This window comes from Martes martes, assembly GCF_963455335.1.
Source record: "Martes martes genome assembly, chromosome: 6".
In the NCBI taxonomy this organism is placed as follows: domain Eukaryota; kingdom Metazoa; phylum Chordata; class Mammalia; order Carnivora; family Mustelidae; genus Martes; species Martes martes.
In genome coordinates, this window is record NC_137893.1 from 148,347,332 (window position 1) to 148,370,400 (window position 23,069).

The 23,069-nt window shown below is 43.6% G+C and overlaps 1 pseudogene across 1 annotated transcript; it reads left to right on the top strand.

Annotated features, from left to right (window-relative positions):
- Window positions 1-17,330: 17,330 nt before the first annotated feature.
- LOC308344982 (peptidyl-prolyl cis-trans isomerase D-like) lies at window positions 17,331-18,517 on the top strand (annotated as a pseudogene). Its single transcript has one exon. The product of its transcript is annotated as a peptidyl-prolyl cis-trans isomerase D-like (transcript).
- Window positions 18,518-23,069: the final 4,552 nt, after the last annotated feature.

Genomic DNA, 23,069 nt, shown 5'->3' on the forward strand with positions numbered 1-23,069 from the left:
AAATAAAATCTTAAAAAAAAAAAAGAAAAAAAGAGTTGGAGGCTGAATTGACTGAGCCACCCAGGTGCCCCAGCATCTATTGAAATAATCAAGTAACTTTTTTTTTTAAAGATTTTACTTATGTATCTGACAGACAGAGAGTACAAGCAGGGAGCAGCAGAGGGAGAGGAGAAAGCAGGCTCCCTGCTGAGCAGTGGGCCGATCCCTGGACCCTGGGATCCTGACCTGAGCCAAGGGCAGATGCTTAGCTGACTGAGCCACCCATGTGCCCAAATAATCAAATTACTTTCATCTTCCATTTGCTAATGTGGTTTGTCACGTGATGGACTTGTAAATTTTGAACCACCCTTGCATCCCCAGAATACATCCCACTTGATTATGGTGAAAGATCTTTTTAAAGTATTGTTGAAATTTTCTTACTAGTGTGTTGAGGAGTTTGGCATTTATATTCATCTGGATATTGGCCTGTAGTTTTCTTTTTGTAGCACTTTTTAGTTTGGTGTCGGGTAATGTTGACCTCATAGAATGAATCTGGAAACTTTCCTTCCTCTTAGATTTTCTGGAGTGACTCGAAGAGAGTAAGTATTAACTGTTCTTTGACTATTTTGTAGAATTTACCTGTGAATCCATCTGGTTCTGAACTTTGTAACCATGGGAGTTTGTGATTACTGATTGGATTATGTTACCAGTAATTAGTATGTTCAGATATTCTTTCTGATTTGGTTTTGGAAGATTGTATATTTCCAGGTGTTTGTCCATTTCTTCTAGGTTGTCTAATCTGCTGGCATATGATTTTTCCCCGTAGTCTCATAATCCTTTGTAGTTCTGTGGTATTGGTTGGCACTTCTCTTTCAGTCCTCGTTTTACTTGTGTCCTGTCTCTCTGCTGATGAGTCTGGCCAAACATTTGTAAATTCATCTTTTCAAAGAACCAGTTGTTGGTTTCATTGATCTTTTCCTTTTTTCTCTGAACTTTATTATCTCTTCCTTTCTACGAGGGCTTTGTTTTCCATTTCCTAGTTCCTTTATGTGTAATGTTAGATTTTTTTTTTTTTGAGATTTCTCTTGTTTTTTGAGGCAGCCCTATATCTCTATAAATTTCCCTCTTAGAACTTCTCTCACTGAGTCCCAGATTTTGGACTGCTGTTTTTTCATTTTTCATTTGTATCCTTGCATTTTTTAAATTTCCTCTTTGATTTCTTTGTTGACTCATCGGTTGCTTAGTAACATGTTCTATAGGCTCCACATGCTTGTTTTTTCCCATTTTTTTCTTGACAAAGAGATCACAAGTAGGCAGAGAGGCAGGCAGAGAGAGAGGGGAAGCAGGCTCCCTGCTCAGCAGAGAGCCCGATGTGGGGCTCGATCCCAGGACCCTGAGATCATGACCTGAGCCGAAGGCAGAGACTCAACCCACTGAGCCCCCCAGGCACCCAGTTCTATGCTATTCTTACTGCAAAAATTGGATGATATAATTTTAACCATTTTGGGGTCTAAGATGTGACCTATCCCGGAAGATATTTCGACTTTCTGTCAGGCAGATTGCATATAGTTCTTTTACTGAGATTTTTTTTTGTTTCTTTCACTGGCATATATTCCTGTATCTCCTCCTTGTGCTTCACTTTCTGCCTTTGTTTCCAGGACGTAGGTGGCACAGCTACTCCTCCTAAATTTGAGGTAATGATCTCGTGTGTGGTCATTCCCTGTGGAGACTCTGTGCGCCTGGTGACTTTGGCTGGCTAGTTGGTGCGGTGTGGTGAGGGCTGGGGATCTCGGGACACTCGTGCTGGTGCCTTGATAGGGTGGGAGAGCTCAAGGGTTCCTGGGCTGTGGTGGTCACAGGACTCTGCACAGCGGGCCCCGCGGCAGGACGGTCGGAGGTACAGTGGAAGTCTGTGTGTCCTGGGGCTCTCTGTGCAGAGAGCACCCTGGTCAGGTGAATGGAGCAGGATGTGGGCAAGGGGGCCCTGGGGCATTCGGTGCAGGAGACACCTTAGCAGGGCAGCTGGAGCCAAATGGGGGTACAAGCCAGCATCCGGGGGCCTTGCAAACAGGGGTCGCCATGGCAGGACAGCTAGAGCCGAGGTGGGCACAGGCTGGGGGAGGCCTCGCGCTCTCCGCAGAGAGGGTGCCCTGGCAGGACAGCTGAAGCTCCAGTGACGCACACTAGGGTACGGTGGGGTTTGCGGCACAGGGGCTCTCCTGGCGGGGAGCCCGGAGTCAAGGTAGGCACAGGCTAGCAGTTCCCGGGGCACGCTCCGCAGGGACTGCTCGAGAGTTTTGGCTATAGCAGAAGAAAGGATGAGCCAGAACGTCGGAGTTCTCCTCGAGTTACCCTGCCACGCCGTTGGGAGCCCAAGTGATATGGGCCTGGAGGTTTCCGTGACGCCCGGTCGGTGGTCGGCCCAGTGGCTGGAGCCTGTCGCGGGTGCTGCTCTAGGGTGTCCTCGTGACCCCCGCAGCGGGGCTGCCTTGATGCGTTGGCGGGGGTGGGTATGGTTTAGGGACCCAGGACTCTCTGAGGCTGCAGGCCACACCTTGCTCCCGTCCGCACTATCAAGATAGATAAGGAATGTAAGCAGTGGCACTGTCCAGACCCTCGGGCTCAGAGAAAGTTCTAGAAGCTCCCTTGCCATTTGGCGGTCCTGGAGCTAGGTCCTTTATGTTCTAGCTGTTCTTTTTAAATTACAGCTTCTTATAGCCAGGATAGTCGTGGCTCCTGTGGGCAGGCCCGGGCGGCCCACGGAAGCGGCAGGCTGCCTGCGGCACACCGGAGCCGGTCCCCAGCTACTCCCTCAGGATGGCCGGAGACGGGAAACCGTGGTTTTCCCCAGCCCCTTCACCCAGGGAACTTTCCAGCACTTGGAAAGTGACTGGATCTTTCATATCCTAGTTGCTCTTTAAAATGGCAGCTTTTGGGGCAGCGGGGTGGCCCAGCTGGTGAAGCAGCCTACTTTGGGTTTCAGCTCAGGTCACGATCTCAGGGTCGTGAGACTGGGCCCTGCCTCTGGCTCTGCGTTCGGTGGGGAACCTGCGTAAGTTTGCTCTCTGCCCCCTCGCTCCCCACTCTCTGCCCCCCAAATAAGAATAGAACGGCAGCGGTTTTCCTCTGCCCCCGGACGGACGGATCTGCGCCTAGTCCCTCAGTAGCGCTCGGCCGCGCTGCCACGTCTGTCTCTGGTCTCTGCGCGGCCCGGCGTGTGGTGCCGGCGGCTGTTCGGTTCTGCCCTCAGCTTTTCTCCCGGAGGGGCTGTTCTGTAAGTGAACAGTGGGAATTGGGGTGTCTGTGGACGGGAGTTCGGGGCCCGCCGCCTTCACTAGACGGGCCCAGAACTCAAAAAGACGACCTTTAGCTGCGTTTACGGTGTGGATCTGGTACATCCATTCTCTCAGGGTGTAGTTGAAAAAGGTGTTTTACCTTCACTTTTAGAAGAGTTTTCTCTACTCTTCAAATTTGGGCTTGACGACGACTTATGCGGTACTTCTAAGACGTTGATCAACCGTCTTCTCTCTTGCTTCGATGTAACAAAACAATCACTTCCGTCCTTACTATTGTTTCTCTACATAGACTTTTCCTCAGGACGCCTTTAAATATTTATAGTCAACAAGCCAATATTTATTTCGAGTCGGGTAATTAAGATATTCCTTGCTATAATCTTCCTCGTGTTCTTAGGGCTTCATGTTCCTTGAACATCTAAGTACCTGGGTTTCATTTTTATCAAACTGGGAAACTGTTGGGTAATTATTTCCTCAACTATTTTCCACCCCTCTCTTTCAGGGACTCAAAAGTATAATGGATGCTTGAAGTCCTATCACACATCACATTTTTTCCCCTTCTTACCCTGCTTTCTGTTTTAAACAGTTACTGTGAAGTATCCATGTTTAGGAATTGTTCTCTGCAATGTCTTACAGCAATTATAGCCAAAGTATTTATTTTATGCTTAACATAATGCTTGCTACAAGAAGGTCAAATTGATTCCCTTCCTATTTTTCTCCTTAAAATATTGAACCTGTCGTTTAGCTTGTTGACTACATAAACTGCAGTTTTAATTACTTCTGTGCTATCTTTAGTATCTGTGTCACTACTGTGTCAGGCTCGTTTCATTTCTTTTCCTCATTCTCAGTATGTTTTTCTGCTTCCTTGCATGCTTGGTAATTTTTGAATGGCTAAAAGATACCGTGACGTTTGATTTTTTAGAGGTTAGAAAGCTCAAGGGATAAAAAAATTATCTAAGTTTTTTGAGCTTTAGTTGATCATTTAAATCTGTGTCTTAAGATTTTTTTTTTAAAGATTTTATTTATTTATTTGTCAGGGAGTGAGAGAGAGCGAGTACAGGCAGACAGAGCGGCAGGCCGCGGGAGAAGCAGACTCCCCGTAGAGCTGGGATCCTGACGTGGGACTCGATCCCAAGACGCTGGGATCATGACCCGAGCCGAAGGCAGCGCTTAACCGACTGAGCCACCCAGGCGGCCCTAAGATTTTTTTTAGGCAACAACAGAATGATGTTTATTCTGAGGCTAATTATACCAACCCCTAAGGGAAGACCTTTTCAAGTTCTCTACCATTGGCTTGTGAATTCTTAGATGTTCCGCTCTGGCTTGCAGACAGGCAACAGCACAGCCCCACAAGAGCCCCGGCTACTGCGGCTCTGACCCTTTAGCCGGTCCTTCTCCAGCTGTCGGGTGGTTTCCTCACCTGTGTGCCCGCTCAGAGGCCACCATTATTCCAGGGCAACTCTCTGCAGACATCAGTGAGTTCTCTTCTCTCTTTGTCCTGCGAACTTTCATTTTAATTCCAGCGTAGTGAAGAAATGGTCTTGTGTGGCTCCAGGTGTACCACGGAGTGATTCCACAATCGTACACACGATGCGGTGCTCATCGTAACAAGTCTCCTGGTCATCCCCGGCCCCTGAAGACCCCCCAACCTCCCCTGCAGGCAGCATCTGTGTATTCTCTGAGGTTAAGAATCCACTGTTCGGTTCGTCTTTTTTTGTTTGTTTGTTTTGTTCCTCGATCCAAAGATGAGTGCAATTCTATGGTATTACCTTTCTGTGAATAACTTATTTCACTTAGCATTATACTCTCTAGATCCATCCGTGTGGTCGCACATGGCAAGGTTTCATTCTCTCTTGTGGCTGGTTAATATTAATACGTGTGTGTGTCTGTACACACGTGCACACACATCTTAATCTGTCAGTGGACACTTGGGCTGTTTCCATAATTTGGCTATTGGAATAATGCTGCAATGAACATGGGGGTGCATAAATCTTTTCAAAGTAGTGTTTTTGTATCCTTTGGGTAAAGAAAAATATTCCATGCCCATGGATTGGAAAATAAATATTGTTAAAATGTGCCTACTACCCAAAACAGTCTATAGGTTTCATGCAGTCCCTATCAACAGCAGCAGCATTTTGCACTGAACTAGAACAAACAATCCTAAATTTGTACGGAGCCAAGAAGGAAACCTGAAGAGCCACAGCAGTCGCGACGCAGAAGAGCTACAGGTACGACGCGTCGGGACTTAGAGTTAATTTACAAAGCTGTGGTAGTCAAAAACGTGTGGGACTGGCACCAAAAAAGCCAAAATGATCAAGGGAACAGAATCGAAAGCCCAGAAATCACCCCACAAGTATGTGGTCGGTTAACTTTTGACAAAGGAGACGAGAGCGTACAGTGGGGAAAACCCAATCTCTTCAACAAATGGTGTTGGGGAAAACTAGACAGCGAGAGAATGAACCGGGACCATTTAGACCACCCACAAAAAGTGAACTCAGAATTGATTCTGAACCTAAATGTGAGACCCGGGACCATAAAAACCTTAGAAGAGAGCACAGGCTTTCATGTCTCTGACGTCATCTGTAGCAACATTTTTACAGATATGTCTGCTGGGAGAAGGGAAATTCAAGCCCAATCAGAGTATTGGAACTACACAAATGAAAAGCTTCTGTACCACAAAGGAAACAATCAACAAACCTAAAAGGCAACCTAATGGAATGGGAGAAGATGTTTGCAAATGACGTATCTCATAAAGGGTTATTACCAAAATCTGTAAAGAACTTAGACAACTCAGCACCCCTCGCATAAACCATCCAGTGAAACAGTGGACAGAGGCATGAGCAGACACGTCTCCTGAGAAAATGAACAGACGGGCGACAGACACACGAGAAGATGCTCCACGTCAGGGAAATGCCGATCACGGCTACGCGGAGATACGACCTCGAGGGGGTGAGCATGGCCAAGACCACACACCCAAGAAGCAAGTGTTGGTGAAGATGTGAAGAAACCCCCCCCCCCATACACCGCTGGGGGGATGGAAACTGGCTCAGCCGCGGAGGAAACAGTGGGAGGCTGCCTCAGGAAATTAAAAACAGACCAAAATGCCGTGACTCCGAACTCTCTAGAACCCTGTAGACCTTCAGCACCAGCTGCTCCCCTCTGGGAGTCCGCATCCTCCGCCCCCACCCGCCCGCCTCGGTTGCCCTTTCGGCTTTAAGGCCTGGAAAGGCTCATGACGGTAGACGGGGTGATTGCAGGGCTCATTTGTTTGTTCACATTTCTCAAGGACTATTTTCCCTTTTTGCAGGATTTCCAGTTTCTTGAAAGCCATTGTTTTGAGTAGAAACATAGGTCTACCCCCCGTTACTCCATTATGAGAAGCAAAAGTCCCTTTTTGTAATCATTAAACATTAACAGAATGTTCATCACCTTTCCTTTCACTATAGTCGCTGGAGATCTAAAAAAAGACCTACTTTAAACTAAATAGAAACGTTTTACTATATTTCAGTACCATTTTCTTATTATTCTAAAACATATTCCTTCACGTAATTCTGCTATCTCCTCCCCCTATTAGTATTTTTAACTTCACTGTTAGCCTTTTCCTCCCAGTTCTCCCTTAATTTTCTCACTTATTGACATAAGTCACACACTTTCTGAAAGCTGTTTTTTTTTTTTTTAAGGACTTTATTTATTTGACAAGGATCACAAGTAGGCAGAGAGGCAGGCAGAGATGGGGGGAAGCAGGCTCCCCGCTGAGCAGAGAGCCCGATGTGGGGCTCGATCCCAGGACCCTGAGGTCATGACCTGAGCTGAAGGTACAGACTTAACCCACTGAGCCACCCAGGCGCCCTGTGAAAGCTGTTTCAAAGTCATATCTTTTTGTTCATAGAATGGCAACTGCAAATATTTTGATTACATTCCTATATTCTTAAATTGGCAAATACCCAGTACTTTTGGATGAAACATTAGTTTTTTTTGTTCCATCCATGCTCAGGGATACAGAGAATCAACAGAATTATTCAACATGCAAATCAGGTTACTACCCCTCTAGCACTAAAAATAATGAAGTCCCCATGCAAGACAGCAAGAGAACAAGTCAGGGTAAGTAGGACACGAGAACTCATAATCTCCTGTTTGTGGGGATGAGAGAAAAAAATGAGCAGTTGTCAGCATTGGGGAATATCGATAACCATGGCTTGTTTTTGGAAAAAGTCCACAATTATCCCTCCAAGACCTGACAGATTCACTGTGGCTCAGAGTCTTAGAATGTATTAGCACTTTCTTAGCTGAAATAGCTTTGCAGTGATAAATGTTTGTTTTTCACTTTGTACCCATAGAACAAGCATAAAATGTCTGTCAGTGATAAACACACTCTCCTGACCCTGGCAGAATATTTCACTGACCTGAACTATTTCCACTCATCGTTACTCTCTTCTGTGCATGAACAAATGCTTTTACTTAGCCTCCATTTATAAAACTGCTGTGGACAAGAAATTAAAAATGACAGCCCTGGATACCACTGATAGCAACTATATTTCCACGGAGTTGTCTTAGGATGCTGATGGAAGTCTTTTGTAACTAAGTATGTTTAACTGGTCTAAGCGCCATCAAAAATGAATGAGTGGGGGTGCCTGGGTGGCTCAGTGGGTTAAAGCCTCTGCCTTCGGCTCAGGTCGTGATCTCGGGGTCCTGGGATCGAGCCCCGCATCGGGCTCTCCGCTCAGCGGGGAGCCTGCTTCCCCTCTGTCTCTGCCTGCTGCTCTGCCTACTTGTGATCTCTCTCTCTGTGTCAAATAAATAAATAAAATCTTTAAAAAAAAAAAAAATGAATGAGTGGGCGCCTGGGTTAGTTAAGCATCTGCCTCCGGCTCGGGTCATGATCCTAGGGTCCTGGGATCAAGTCCCAGGTTGGGCTCCCTGCTCCCCAGGGAGTCGGCTTCTCCTTCTGCCCCTCCTCCCACTCATCCTCTCAACTTCTATCTTTTTCTCTATCTCAAATAAGTGAAATCTTTAAAAACATGAATTAGTACAACATGAAGATACATACATTCTTCAATGGGATTTTAAACCATATTATCAAATCGATGAATTTATTTAAAAAGGTGAAATAAGATCCCGTCCTTTACTTTTTTCTCCTCACCCTTTCTATCATTTTTTCATTTCCTTCCATGGTATTTCCTTTTCCTCCAATTCCTACAAAATTGTACTTGAATGGCTTTTAAATTTGATTAAAATAAGTTTTGTCTAGCTGTTAGTAACTTTCTTGAATTCCAAACTCCCTTGGTAATTAATGTGACTATCATTAAATTTGGAGTTAACTTTCATATTGTTCACTTAAATTCGTAAGATCTCATTAAAAATGTCTGATAAGCTTTTCTGAATTACTTAAAATAGCATTTTCATATTAAGGACAGATCACATTTAGTACTTTTGCAAAGCAAGCCTAGCCAATTGCTAACTCATTTTATTAGTTTTCATAGAATGTAGAGATGTAATTTTATAAAATGTACATATGTTACATGCATTATTTATCTGATTCTAAAGGTAGAGTAGAAATTTAGGGGCTTGGGAACTAGTGAGTGAGGGAAAAAAGAATCACACGTCACCTTAAAGATTTAAGAAAGGTATATAACACTGAGGCACAGATGGCTTGATAATTAAATTAATATATAAAGCAAGAAAAATAACAGCCACTGTTAAGTGGGAAGTACCCAGGACCTTCTATGATTGACAGAAAACAAACGCTTGCTTAGGAATCCACAGAGGCCGGAAACAAGATTTCAGTGTGAGCGCCGAGACTCAGTAAGACGAAGAATCCTGAGGAACTCAATATGCCTAAAGAGCATTAAGAATTAACTATCATAGAGCGACTCATAGGATACTGAATGCATCAGTGAAGCCGGAGATGGGGGCGGAGTGAAGAACATTCCTGGTGCCTGAACAGAAGACAGTGAGGTCCACGGCGTTCAACGAGGGCAAGAATAAAGCAGAAACAAGGGTAGAAGTAATAGGATTCTTAAAAATGTGTTATAGTCCTATGCTACAGTTATATACTGCATAGTCTTCTGAAGAAAATACTTCACACAACTGAAAATAAACGGCTCTCAGGGTTTTGCTGTGAGAGCTCAGAAGTACAGTGGAGGTGGCCTGTAAGCTGAAAAGTTGGAATCCAAAGGTTTCAAATCCTTTTGACTATTCTGTTTTCGAGCATGGATAAAATATCTGGAAATTCATGCTCCTACCAGTTTAACACTTAAATAACAATATCTTATTCAGTGATGTTATCTTATGCAATATAATGCTGTTTGTAATTCATAAATTGATCCTGGATATAATTTTAAAGTTGATTTATCTTTAATGTGAAAACCAGATGAGTCTTTTGGTTTCAGGTCCAAGTTGTAAAAGCGTCACATCTGGCAGTCTTCGTCTACAATAAGAAAAGCGGCACAATCTGAAAACGAACGGCTTCCTTCGAGTGCTCGGGAAACGCGGCGCAGGAGGCGGTTATCCCGGTTGAGGAGAGGCAGGAGAGTGGCAGCTGGACGCCGTGCACGACAGTGACACTTCCCTTATTGGAAAATCAGACATTGCTGCCAGCGGAGTGTGGACTGGAGGAAGAAACTCCTGAGGGTCACAACTCCTTCCAGAGACGGCACTAGGCTTTCACAGAAAAAATCTGAGAAAAACCACCTGATGACTCTGAGGAATAAATGAGGAGCCACCACTGGGATGCCCTCCAAAACCCTCATCATGAAACCCAAGCCTCAGGGAATCCCTTCGCCAGAGCTGATTTCCCATGGTGGAAAGGAATGACGTCACACTGTGCCGTTTCCAGCTTCCTACATGAAAAAGAGAAGGAAAAACTAATTCACAACAGGACAGGGCTTCAAAGCAAAAAAGGAAAAAAAAGGATTGGGAATGCTGAAGGTAAAACAGATGAGGGGACAAAAAAGATAAAAGTCGCATCCCTGGAAAAGAACCAGAAAAACTTGAGAAAGGCAAACCCCAAAGAGAGGGGAGACCTATAAGACTGAGATTTATTCCGAAGAACGTGGCTTGCTTTCCTGCTCTCACATCCAGGCACCATCGCAATAAACCTCAAGTATTAACAGTGAGTTGCAGGTGAAAGAGGTCCCAAGCTGTAAACTCTTCCTGAGGGACAGAGCAGAGAGAAGCCCTAACTCCAAGGGAAAAGGTAAAGATACAAACAGTAGAGGTATGTGAAACCTCTCACTAAAGAAAGCTGAAATCCCAGGCAAATTAGTGTAACTTCTCACATTACAATATAGATAACACCTATTACTCATAATGTCCGACTTTGAACAAAATTACACAACCTAAAGAAAACCATCATCAGAAACAAATGCAGATGTGACACAAATGTAGGAATTACCAGACAAGTGTTTTAAAATCCTGTCCCCAGAGAGAGAACCATAATGCAAGATAATCAAAAGCACATGCAAGAAATCAAGAAGGAAATAACAGAAATGAAGCCTGCCTTTGAGCACCTCACCAAATTTAACACTCCAAGGAAAGAGTCAGGGAACTTAAAGATGATCAATGAAAACTTTTCAACCTGAAATGAGAACATGAAAAGAAAATGAAAAAGACATCAGAACATCTAAGAACTGATGAACAGTACCGAAAGTCTCAATGTAGGCATAACTGGAAAAGTGAAAAAAGAGAACGCAGCAGAATATTCGAATAGTAATCGAAAACTTCCAAAATGATTGAGACAAATCACAGATGAAGGAATTTCAAAGATCATCAACGACCACTTGTCATTAGGGAAAAGAAAATTAAACAACAAAATACTCCATGCCTTTTAGAATCGGTGAAAATTAAACTAAATCCTAAGAAGAACAATTTTGTCAAGAATTTGGAGAAGCAGGAAAGAATTTCCGTCACTGGAAGGAATGAAAATGGTGCATCCACTCTGGAAGACTCATGGACAGTTTCTCAAAAAGCTAAACAGAGGTTTACCTTTGATGTAGCAGTCACATTCTCAGTATGTGTTCACCTCTTTTGAATCTCATGTTCGCACAACCATGTACAGTTTACAGCAGCACTACTTATAGTTGCCCAATACTGGAAGAACTCGGGATGTCCTTCAGTATGTGTGAGGATAAACAGTGAGATATACCTACTATTTAGTATTCAGGGATAACAGGTAATGAGCCATTAATAGGAGTGAATGTTAACTGCATATTGCTAACTGAAATTTATCAGCTTGAACAGGTCACATGTTGAATTATTAGATTTACATGACCTTCAGAAAAAGTAAAAACTATAGGACAGAAAGCAAAAAAAGTCATGACCTTGGATTCTAAGGGAGAGGAAAGTTTAGTAGGTGAAACAGGATTTTGGGGGGAATAAACCAAGTCTGTGCTAGAGTACGGATGAATACATTAGACCACGAACTTGTCAAAACCATTACAACTTCATAGCACAAAGAGTGAATCTGGATGTAAAAAAAATGTTTTAAAATCCGTTAGGAGGTTAGGAGTTCCAAAGATGAAAAGTAGAAGAAAACAATCTAATTGGATCAAAATGTAGGATATAACATCACTAAAAGGGAAAAGGACGAGGTAGTCACCTAAGGAACGTGGGAAATGAATCAAGAGTCTGAGGCTCTAGATAAGCTGCAGAAAAACACTGCGTTGGCAAAGTGTTTTCTTATCAGAGGACTGACTAACAATAATGAAACCAGTATACTTATAGACTAGAATTGAACTATTATGTAAATGGATGAGAGATGGTGGCACTCAGGTCCTCACTGTCGGAGCGGGGGATAAGCAAAGGGGAAAAGGGCTAGAATGAAATACGTGCATTAGGAGGGTGAACTTGTGCTTAGCTTAGAAAAGACACCAACGGACAGATAATTACAGGGGTGACATCATCATAATGGTGGAGTAAGTGTTTTCTACCATCTTTTCCCTACAGAACACTGATGGAGACCACCACCTACGGACAAGGAAGACTTTCTGGAAATCCAGGGATCCATTGGGGAAGTTTCAGCGCATCGACAGAACCAAAAAATACCCGATGGAGGCATGGAAACAGGTAATGGTTCATTTTACCCACATCACCCATCCCCTAAACCAGCACAGCTCAGGGTTAAGAGAAACTTTTTCAGTCCATTTCTTCCACAGGAAAAAGTAAAAGTGTGTGAATAGTACACGGCTTCTCCGTCAGGGCAAAACGTTGCCTAGGAGTCTCATTCCTCTTTTGCCGTATCCAGAATACTGAGTACTGAGCTTCCGGACTCGGAAGCAGCGAGGGGTTGAGAAAATGACAGCGAGGGCGTGGTGGCTGTACTAGATGGACGCAGATTCTGCTAAACGTGTCACAGACACCATCGGGAAGCCCCCAGTGAGTCACAAGGGACACCTAGAGCGCAGATCCCCGAGGGGTCCCTGGCGCTCCCCGCAGCAGCGAGAGTTTCACGGAGGGCTGGTGAGCGTCTCCCTGAACCAAGACCGAATCCATGGACCTGGAAGAGTACCGCAGCCTTGAGCATGGCCACCAGTCCGGGACAAGCGCAGTGAAGACCGTCAGCGACGGGCCTGGCCTCATGGTACTGAGAAATAGCTTTATCAGAGGATCGAGGGAAGACACATGACCTTGAAGACCTCTGTCACACAAGGTAGCAAAAAGGATTCAGCAGGTGTATCCAAAAGAGAAGCCTGGGAAAGCCTCAGAATCTCTAGCAGGGCTGGCAAGGAATTCCTCTCAGCTAGTTAGTGAAGAATACAGGGCGACAGCCTCCTCAGCTGTGCGGTCAGCAGTGCGAGACCTCCAGGCACGTGCATGAAATCAACAAAAACAGGACACCCCCAGAACACGATGAGTTTTCAGGAATCAGCCACATAGAAATGAGGATCAATGATTTACCTGATAAAAAATTCAAAATAGCTGTTTTAAGGAGTCTCAGTGAGCTACAAGACTTTTTCTAAGTTTTTGTAACTAATTTACATAACTACCAACGATTAAAACCTGCATATTGATTTATGGTAGAAAAATGTGTAAAATCATCGTCAATTCTTATACTTGTTCAGCTTCACAAATGAGATTTCCCTTTTCTTGAGCTTTAAATGTAGCTTGTTCATGTGCAGTATCATCATAACTTTTTTTTTTGGTCTTTGATTATTGAATATTAGGCAAGCATTCCTTCTGTTTTAAGAAAATTTTGATTTGAAGTTAAACGTATAGGAAATCTTTGTAAAACTCCTCTACAAGTCAGCCAAGGAGCATTTAGCAAAGAACACAGGATCATTAAATTCATTGTCTTCTAAACGTACTGCAGAGTCCTAGAATTTGCACATATATACTACAAGATGTTAACAATTGTATCCATGATATTTTCAGCACATTCAGCCTCAAAAAACTTTGTACGGATATTTTCCACATGGATTATACAGTGGAATGAAGCAACAGAGAAGAGAGTCTCTTGTTTGAAAATGTCAGTAAATTTGAATTTTTGACCCCCCCCCAAATAACAAAGATAACACAGTGAAATCAAGAAAAAAAATACACCAACAAAATACAAAGTTTAACAGAAATAATTTTAGAAGAGACAAACTCTGGAGCTAAAAAATACAGTGAATGAAATGAAAAATGCACTAAAAAGCCTCAGAAGCATACTGCTCAAGCAGAAAAAAAGATTCTTTGAAGCAGCAGACAAGATCTTTGTAATTATTCAAAGGGGAACAAAGAAAAATGAGTGACAAAAACCAACATAAGCCATGGAATACCATGAAAGATAAGTTGGAATCTCAGAATGAAATCAGAGGGAGAAAGGAACAGAAACCTTGAAGATTTAATGGGTGAGGACTTCTCAAACATGGGGAGGGATCTGGACATCCAAATTCATTAAGATAATATGTCATCCCCAAATTTCATTCTTTTTTTTTTTAAATTTATTTATTTGTCAGAGAGAGAGAGAGAGGAGCGAGAGTGAGCACAAGTACACAGAGTGGCAGGCAGAGGCAGAGGGAGAAGCAGGCTCCCTGCCAAGCAAGGAGCCCGATGTGGGACTCGATCCCAGGACACTGGGATCATGACCTGAGCCGAAGGCAGCTGCTTAACCAACTGAGCCATCCAGGCGTCCCCATCCCCAAATTTCAAACTGAAGTGATTGTCTCTATCCGCATGGGAGCTGGATGGCATAAAAGTGCCACGGGCACAGTGCCCACAGCTAAGTGACTGGGCGCCTTCTGTGCCAGGCACAATTCACGTCAGTGGGCTCCAGTTTAGTGCTGACCACAACCTTGGGAGTGTGCACCACCTCCGCCCTCCTCTCCCCGTGCTGCTGCTAGGCTCCACAGTCACCAGATCCCGACAGTTTTCATGGAAACCGAGCACTGGCTCCCACCACACACTGCCCCTCTGGTGGTCCAGTGTGTCCCTTGTGCCTGGCCAGAGACTGCTGTCTCCCTGTCTCCACACAACTCAGCACAGGAGGGTCTCCATGAATTCCACAGGTTTTGGGGACAGATCCACAGGCCCCACTACCCCACCCACCACCAACCCCCAGGGGGTCACTCAGGACCTTGGATATTGTCATGAAACTCACGATGCCCTGTTTCTGTCACTTGCTACAGAAAGTCGGGTTCTGATACCTCAATTTACCATACATCCTGGTTGTTGACTTGGGGCCATACCATGAACTCACATGGCACCTTTCTGTTAGAGAAGACCACCCTCCACTTCCTGGAAAATGTTTCTAAAGAAGTACAAGTCCATCAGGGCTACAGTGTGAACAGTGGACACAGCCTGCATGGTAGTAATCAGTAATCTAACAAGGGCTAACCACCTCTGCCCCAGTCTCACAAACTCTTCCTCTGTCCCCATAAACCTCATGGTCTGCCCTCAGAAAATACACCAGCAAACTAACCTTTAAACTGTATGTTCCCTTCACACTCTGGGTCAAATCTTGTCCAACCACAAGAGTATGAAAGTAGAAATCAGTCACAAGAAGAAAATGGGACAGGCACAAATATGTGGAAATTCAACAACATGCTAGTAAACAACCAATAGTCAAAGAAAAAATCTAAAGAAAATTTGAAAGTACCCTGAGACAAATGAAAAAGAGAATCTATGAAAAGTTATGGGATGGAGCCAAAGTAGCTCAAGGGGGAAGTTCATAGAAATTCAGTTCCTCATCAATCCACCTGAAAACTCTCCAATAACCAACCGAATATACATGGGAAAGAAGTGGGGCGGAAAAAAAACAAAAACCAAAAGCAAAGCCTCTAATCAGTAGACAGAAGGAAATAAGAAAATGGAAAGTGGAAATAAATCCAATGGAAAGTGGAAATAAATCCAATGGAGACTAAAAAGACTAAAGATCAATGAAAATACCAGCTGCCTTTTTTGGAAAGATAAAACTGACAAACTCAACACACACAAAACAGATAATGTTTTAGACATATTTAAAACATCAAAAAATGGGCAGAAGACATGAACAGACACTTCTCCAATGAAGACATACAAATGGCTATCAGACACATGAAAAAATGTTCATCATCACTAGCCATTAGGGAGATTCAAATTAAAACCACATTGAGATACCACCTTATACCAGTTAGAATGGCCAAAATTAGCAAGACAGGAAACAACGTGTGTTGGAGAGGATGTGGAGAAAGGGGAACCCTCTTGCACTGTTGGTGGGAATGCAAGTTGGTGCAGCCACTTTGGAGAACAGTGTGGAGATTCCTCAAGAAATTAAAAATAGAGCTTCCCTATGACCCTGCAATTGCACTACTGGGTATTTACCCCAAAGATACAGATGTAGTGAAAAGAAGGGCCATCTGTACCCCAATGTTTATAGCAGAAATGGCCACGGTCACCAAACTGTGGAAAGAACCAAGATGCCCTTCAACGGATGAATGGATAAGGAAGACGTGGTCCATATACACTATGGAGTATTATGCCTCCATCAGAAAGGACGAATACCCAACTTTTGTATCAACATGGATGGGACTGGAAGAGATTATGCTGAGTGAAATAAGTCAAGCAGAGAGAGTCAAGTATCATATGGTTTCACTTATTTGTGGAGCATAACAAATAACATGGAGGACATAGGGAGATGGAGAGGAGAAGGGAGTTGAGGGAAATTGGAAGGGGAGGTGAACCATGAGAGACTATGGACTCTGAAAAACAGTCTGAGGGTTTTGAAGGGGTGGGGGGTGGGAGGTTGGGGGAGCCAGGTGGTGGGTATTAAGGAGGGCATGTATTGCATGGAGCACTGGGTATGGTGCAAAAACAATGAATTCTGTTATGCTAAAAAGAAATAAAAAAATAATTTTAAATTTACTAACCATAAAATGCAACTTTGAAGAATATTTCGCAAACTTTTATGAAAAAATAAATATAATATGGCCATATTAAAAAGCATTTATATTTCAGGAGAATGTCAGTGTCATAGTATTAGAGAGATGGCAAAATAACTGATAAAATATGTGAGAATATACCAAAAATAAATACTCTGTTCATGAGTCTTTTTCTTTTTTTTAAGATTTATTTATTTATTTGACAGAGAGAGAGAGAGAGAGAGAGATCACAAGTAGGCAGAGAGGCAGGCAGAGAAAGAGGAAGGGAAGCAGGCTCGATCCCAGGACCCCGGGACCATGACCCAAGCCGAATGCAGAGGCTCAACCCACTGAGTCACCCAGGCGCCCCTGTTCATGAGTCTTAATAGTAAACAAACAAACAAACAAAAAACTGACAAACTTTTAGCTAGACTCACCAAGAAAGAGAGAGGGCTCCAATACAATCAGGAAAGAAAGATAATTGATTCCTGTCTCACATCAAAATCCTATAGGAGAACACAGACAACAACCTCTTCAACCTTGGACACTGCAACTTGTTGCAAGACATGTCCCTAAAGGCAAGGGAAACAAAAGCAAAAATGAACTATTGGAACTCCATCAAGGTAAAAAGCTTCCGCACAGCAAAGAAAACAATTAACAAAACTAAAAGGCAGGCTTTCGGGTTGAGCTGCCGGTGATCCACAAGGTTTTCTGAGTTCGCTCCCAAGCGCGTCTGCAATTCAAAATGTCGCACCTGTCCCCGAAAACTAAGCCTTCCAGCCCCCGTAACCCCAGAGTCTTCTTTGACGTGGACATCTGAGGGGAGCGAGTTGGTCGAATTGTCTTAGAATTGTTTGCAGATATTGTACCCAAAGCTGCAGAAAATTTTCATGTGTTATGTACAGGAGAAAAAGGCATTGGACCCACCACTGGGAAACCTCTCCATTTCAAAGGATGCCCTTTCCATCGAATTATTAAGAAATTTATGATTCAGGGTGGAGACTTCTCAAATCAAAATGGGACAGGTGGAGAAAGTATGGTGAAAAATTTGAAGATGAAAATTTCTATTATAAGCATGATCAGGAAGGTTTATTGAGCATGGCAAATGCAGGCTGCAATACAAATGGTTCTCAGTTCTTTATCACAACAGTCCCAACTCCTCACTTGGATGGGAAACATGTGGTATTTGGCCAAGTAATTAAAGGAATGGGTGTGGCAAGGATACTGGAAAATGTAGAAGTGAAAGGCGAAAAACCTGCCAAATTGTGCGTTATTGCAGAATGCGGAGAATTGAAGGAAGGGGATGATTGGGGGATATACCCAAAAGATGGCTCTGGTGACAGTCATCCAGACTTCCCTGAGGATGCAGATATAGATTTAAAAGATGTAAATAAAATGTTACTAATATCTGAAGATGTAAAAAATATTGGAAATACTTTTTTCAAATCTCAGAACTGGGAAATGGCCATAAAAAAATATACAAAAATTTTAAGGTATGTGGAAGGTTCAAAGGCTGTTACTGAGCAAGCAGATAGATCAAAGCTACAACCTATAGCTTTAAGCTGTGTGCTGAATATTGGTGCTTGTAAACTGAAGATGTCAAATTGGCAGGGAGCAATCGACAGTTGTTTGGAGGCTCTTGAAATAGACCCATCCAATACCAAAGCATTGTACCGTAGAGCTCAAGGATGGCAAGGATTGAAAGAATACGATCAAGCACTGGCTGATCTTAAGAAAGCTCAGTAGAGAGCACCAGAAGATAAAGCTATCCAGGTAGAGTTGCTGAAAGTCAAACAAAAGACAAAGGCACAGAAAGATAAAGAGAAGGCAGCATATGCAAAAATGTTTGCCTAATAAAGTGTTTTACTTAAATATGCATTGATTATTGTATAAAGGCAATAAGAAAATTTAAAGGTTTTTGTCTGTTATATATGATCCCTGATGTGTTTCCTTTGATACTTCAGTTTTCCATTGTTTACAGTTTAGGAATACTGAAAAAAGCTCACTCTTAATAAAACAGTGTTACAAAATACAAAAAAAAAAAAAAAACAAAACAAAACCCTAAAAGGCAGCCTACAGAATGGGAGAAGATATTTGCAAATGGCATGACAGGTTAAAATCTGCTATCCAAGATCTACAAAGAACCACTCAATGCCCAAGAAACAAAGAAACCACTCAAGAAATGGGCAGAAGACAGGAAGAGTCACTTCTCCAAAGAAGACGCACAAATGGAAAACAGAACATGAAAAAATGCTCCACATCACTTGTCATCAGGGAATTCAAAACCACAATGAGATACCACCTTCTAGCAATTAGGATCGATAAATTAACAGGACGGGAAACAGCAGCCGTTGGTGAGGATGTGGAGAAAGGGGAACCCTCTTACACTGTTGATGGGAATGCAAACTGGTGCAACCACTCTGGAAAACCGCATGGAGGTTCCTCAAAAAGTTAAAAATAGAGCTGCCTTATGACCCAGCAATTGCACTCCTGGGTATTTACCCCAAAGATACAGATGCAGTGAAGAGAAGGGACACCTGAGCCCAGTGATCATAGCAGCAATGTCCGCAAGAGCCACACTGTGGAAGGAGCTGATAGGTCCTTCAACAGGGGAATGGACAAAGAAGACGTGGTACATACATACCATAGAATAGTATTCAGCCATCAAAAGGGATGAATGCCCACCATTTGCATCAACATGGATGGAACTGGAGGGGGTTATGATAAATGTAATCAGTCAAGCAGAGAACGACAGTAATCATATGGTGTCACTCCTATGTGGAACACAAGGAATAGTGTTGAGGACCACAGGGCAAGGGAGAGAAAACTGAATGGGAAGAAATCAGAGAGGGAGACAGACCATGAGAGACTCTTAATCATAGGAACAAACTGGAGGAGAGTTATAGGTTGCGCGGCGGGGTAGTTGGGTGATGGGTATTAAGGAGGGGACACGTGGTGATGAGCTCTGGGTGTTACATGCAACTAATGAATCACTGACCATTACATCAAAAACTACCTTGGCTAACTGAATTTAAATTTAAAATGTGAAAAACTTAAAAAAAAAATAAAGAAACATGAGCTATTACAAGGAATATCACAAAAATACAAAGGATCATTAGAGAGTACTGTGAGCAAGTAGAGGAGAACACCTTGGACAACCTAGAAGAAATGGTAAGTTCCTAACAACAACCTAGAATGAACCGTGAAGGGGAAAAAAAATCTGAAGAGACTGATCACTAGTGAAAAGACTGATTCGATAATCAAGTCCTCCCAGGAAACAAATGCCCAAGGCCAGACAGTTTCACTGAGGAGTTCAACCAGACAGTACAAGAAGAATTAATATCAACCCTTCCCAAGCAGTGTTTAAAAAAGCAGAGAAGGGCATACGTCCAAACCCATTTTATGAAGGCAGCATTATCCTGCTACCAAAACAAGACAAGGACGCCACAAGAAAAGGAAAGGCCACTATCCCCCATGAACAGAGATGCAAAATCCTCAACAAGTTATCGGCAACATCAATTCAACAATCAGGAGAATCACATAACACGATCCAGTGGGATTTATTCCAGGGACACAGGGATCACTCCACATCTGCACATCCACCAATAGCACACATCACCTCAACAAAATAAAAGACAAAAATCCTAGGACTGTTACAATAGAGCAGAAAGAACAGTTGACATGATTCAATATGCATTTATGATAAAGACTCTAAACCATCTGGGTACTGAGGGAACAAACCTCCACCAAACAAAAGCCTATATGAAAAGCCCACAGCTGACATTATACTCAATGGTAAAATGCTGAAAAAGTTCCCACTACCAGCAAGAACAAGATAAAGATGCCCACTCTTACCATTTTCACTCATCATTGTACTGAAAACCCTAGCCAAACCGAATTTAGACAAAAAACAAAACAAAACAAAAATATTAAATCTAAATAGGAAAAGAAAATGGTTACTATTTGCAGATGACATCATACTATGTGTAGAAATCCCTGAAGAGTCCACACACACACACACACACACACAGTCCTGATAGAATAAACAAATTCAGTAAAGCTGCAGGATAAAAAGTCAATATACAGAGACATGTTGTATTTCTTTAAAAGGATGCATTTATTTGTCACAGAGAGACAGAGAGAGAGCATAAGCAGGGGGAGCGGCAGAGAGTCAGGGAAGAGCAGACTCCCTGCTGAGCAGGGAGCCCAATGCCGGATCATTCCCAGAACCTCAGGATCATGACCTGACCTGAGGGCAGACACTTAACTGACTGAGCCACCCAAGTGCCCCAACTTGTATTTCTATACACTGATGCCCAACTTTCACTTAGAGAAATTAAGAAAGCAATGCCATTGACAACTGCATCAAGCAAAAAAAAATCTAGGAATACAAATAACCAAGAATGAGGAAGACCTGGTATACTGAACACATGGTGGAAAAGGAAGGAAAAATATGTGCATGCTGGTGGGTGAATGTATGGCCCAAAGGTTTGGAAGACGACGCAAATAAATGCAAGCATATGCCATGCTCATTAACTGGAAGAGTTGATAACGTTCACATGTGCACCGTACCGAAAGCCATCAACTCTTGGGATGAAATCCCCACCTGAATTCTGATGGCATTATTCAGAGAAATAGAAGACAGTCCTAAAATTCGTATCGAATCACAAAAGACCCCAAACACCCAAAGCACTCTGGAGAAAGAAGGAGAGAGAGAGTCCGAGATGGTGGAGGAGTAGCAGACCTTCATTTCATCCGGCACAGGACTTTAGCTAGATAGCTATCAAACCATTCTGAACACCTGCAAATTCAAGCGGAGAGCCTATAAAATACGAGCAACTCTACAAACAGAAAAGCACCCACTTTCCACAAGGTAGGAGGTACAGCAGAGTGAGTCTAAGCTGATAGTTGGGAAGATAAACCCCGGGGGGGGAGGAGCCTCTGTCAGCCGGCTACTGCCAAGCAGAGCACAAAATCGGAGCTTTTAGAAGTCTGCTCTGGTGAGGGACGTCGCTCTGGCAGCTGGGCAGAGATGGAACCCTCGATGGGACAGTGTGGTCTCAGGATCCTCGGGGTCCCAGGAAGACCAGGGGCGCTTGAGGGCAGCAGAGCTCCCAGGTATCAGAACAGGGAAGCCGGCTGCAAAGAGTGAGCCCAGGAGTGGGCTCTAAGCTGGAGGCTGCCATCAACTGTGATCCATGGCACAGTGTGGCCACTGCTCTTTGAGAAGGGGCCCAAGAAGCGGCACACCTGGGGAGAGCCCCCTTCCTCCCCAAGGGGTGGTGCCTGAGCATGCTGCAGGAGTCTGCTGGCTTTGAGACTCCAAACAGGGTCGTGTGCCAGAGACAGAAATGCTTGGTCTCAGGTCCAGTGAGCACGGAGTGTGGACAGAGACCAGGGAGACACGAAGGACTGACCGCTTTTCTGTGAGGGCGCACTGAGGAGTGGGGCCCGAGCTCTCAGTTCCAGGGCCAGAGACTGGGAAGCTGCCATGTTCACTTTCATCCCAAAAGACTGGGATCATTCCCTGCATATTTTCAAACCACAACGCTTTGAAAAATGGAACTTGATTACAAGAGGAGAGGTGGAAACAACTCAGATACATGGAGGCTAGAGAGCATCCTACTAAAGAATGAATGGGTCAACCAGTCAATTCAAGATGAATTTAAACATTTCATGGAAACACAAGAGAATGAAAGCATAACCATTCAATATCTTTGGGAGGCAGCAAAGGTGGTCCTAAGATGGAAGTATATCACACTACAAGCCTTTCTCAAGAACCAAGCAAGGTCTCAAATACACAACCTAACCCTACACCTAAAGGAGCTGGAGGAAGAGCAGCATAGAAAGCCTAAACCCAGAAGGAGAACAGAAATAATACAGATTAGAGCAGAAATCAATGAAGTAGAAACCAAAAGAACAGTAGAACAAATCAACGAAACTAGGAGCTGCTTCTTTGAAAGAATTAGTAAGACTGATACACCCCTGGCCTGACTTCTCAACAAGGAAACAGAAAGGACCTGAATCAATAAAATCATGACTCAAGAAGAAGAGATCACACCCAACACCAAAGAAATACAAACAAATATAAGAACATAGGATGGCGGGGGGGGGGGGGGGGGGGCGGGGAAGAGTCAGAATGGCAGAGGAGTAGCAGCTGAGACAACATCAGGTAGCAGGAGATCAGCTAGACAGCTTATCTAACCATTCCGAACAACTACAAATCCAACAGGAGATTGAAGAGAAGAAGAACAGCGATTCTAGAAACAGAAAATCGACCACTTTCTGAAAGGGCGCACTGAGGAGTGGGGCCCTGAGCTCTCGGCTCCTCCCGGCCAGAGATTGGGAGGCTGCCATTTTCATTCCTGTCCTCCGGAACTTTATGAAAAGTGATCAGGGAACAAAAGCTCCTCAGAGAACAAGAGAACGGGAGCAGATTACCTAGCCCAGCCCCTGGCAAGGGCGGTGCAATTCTGCCTTGGGC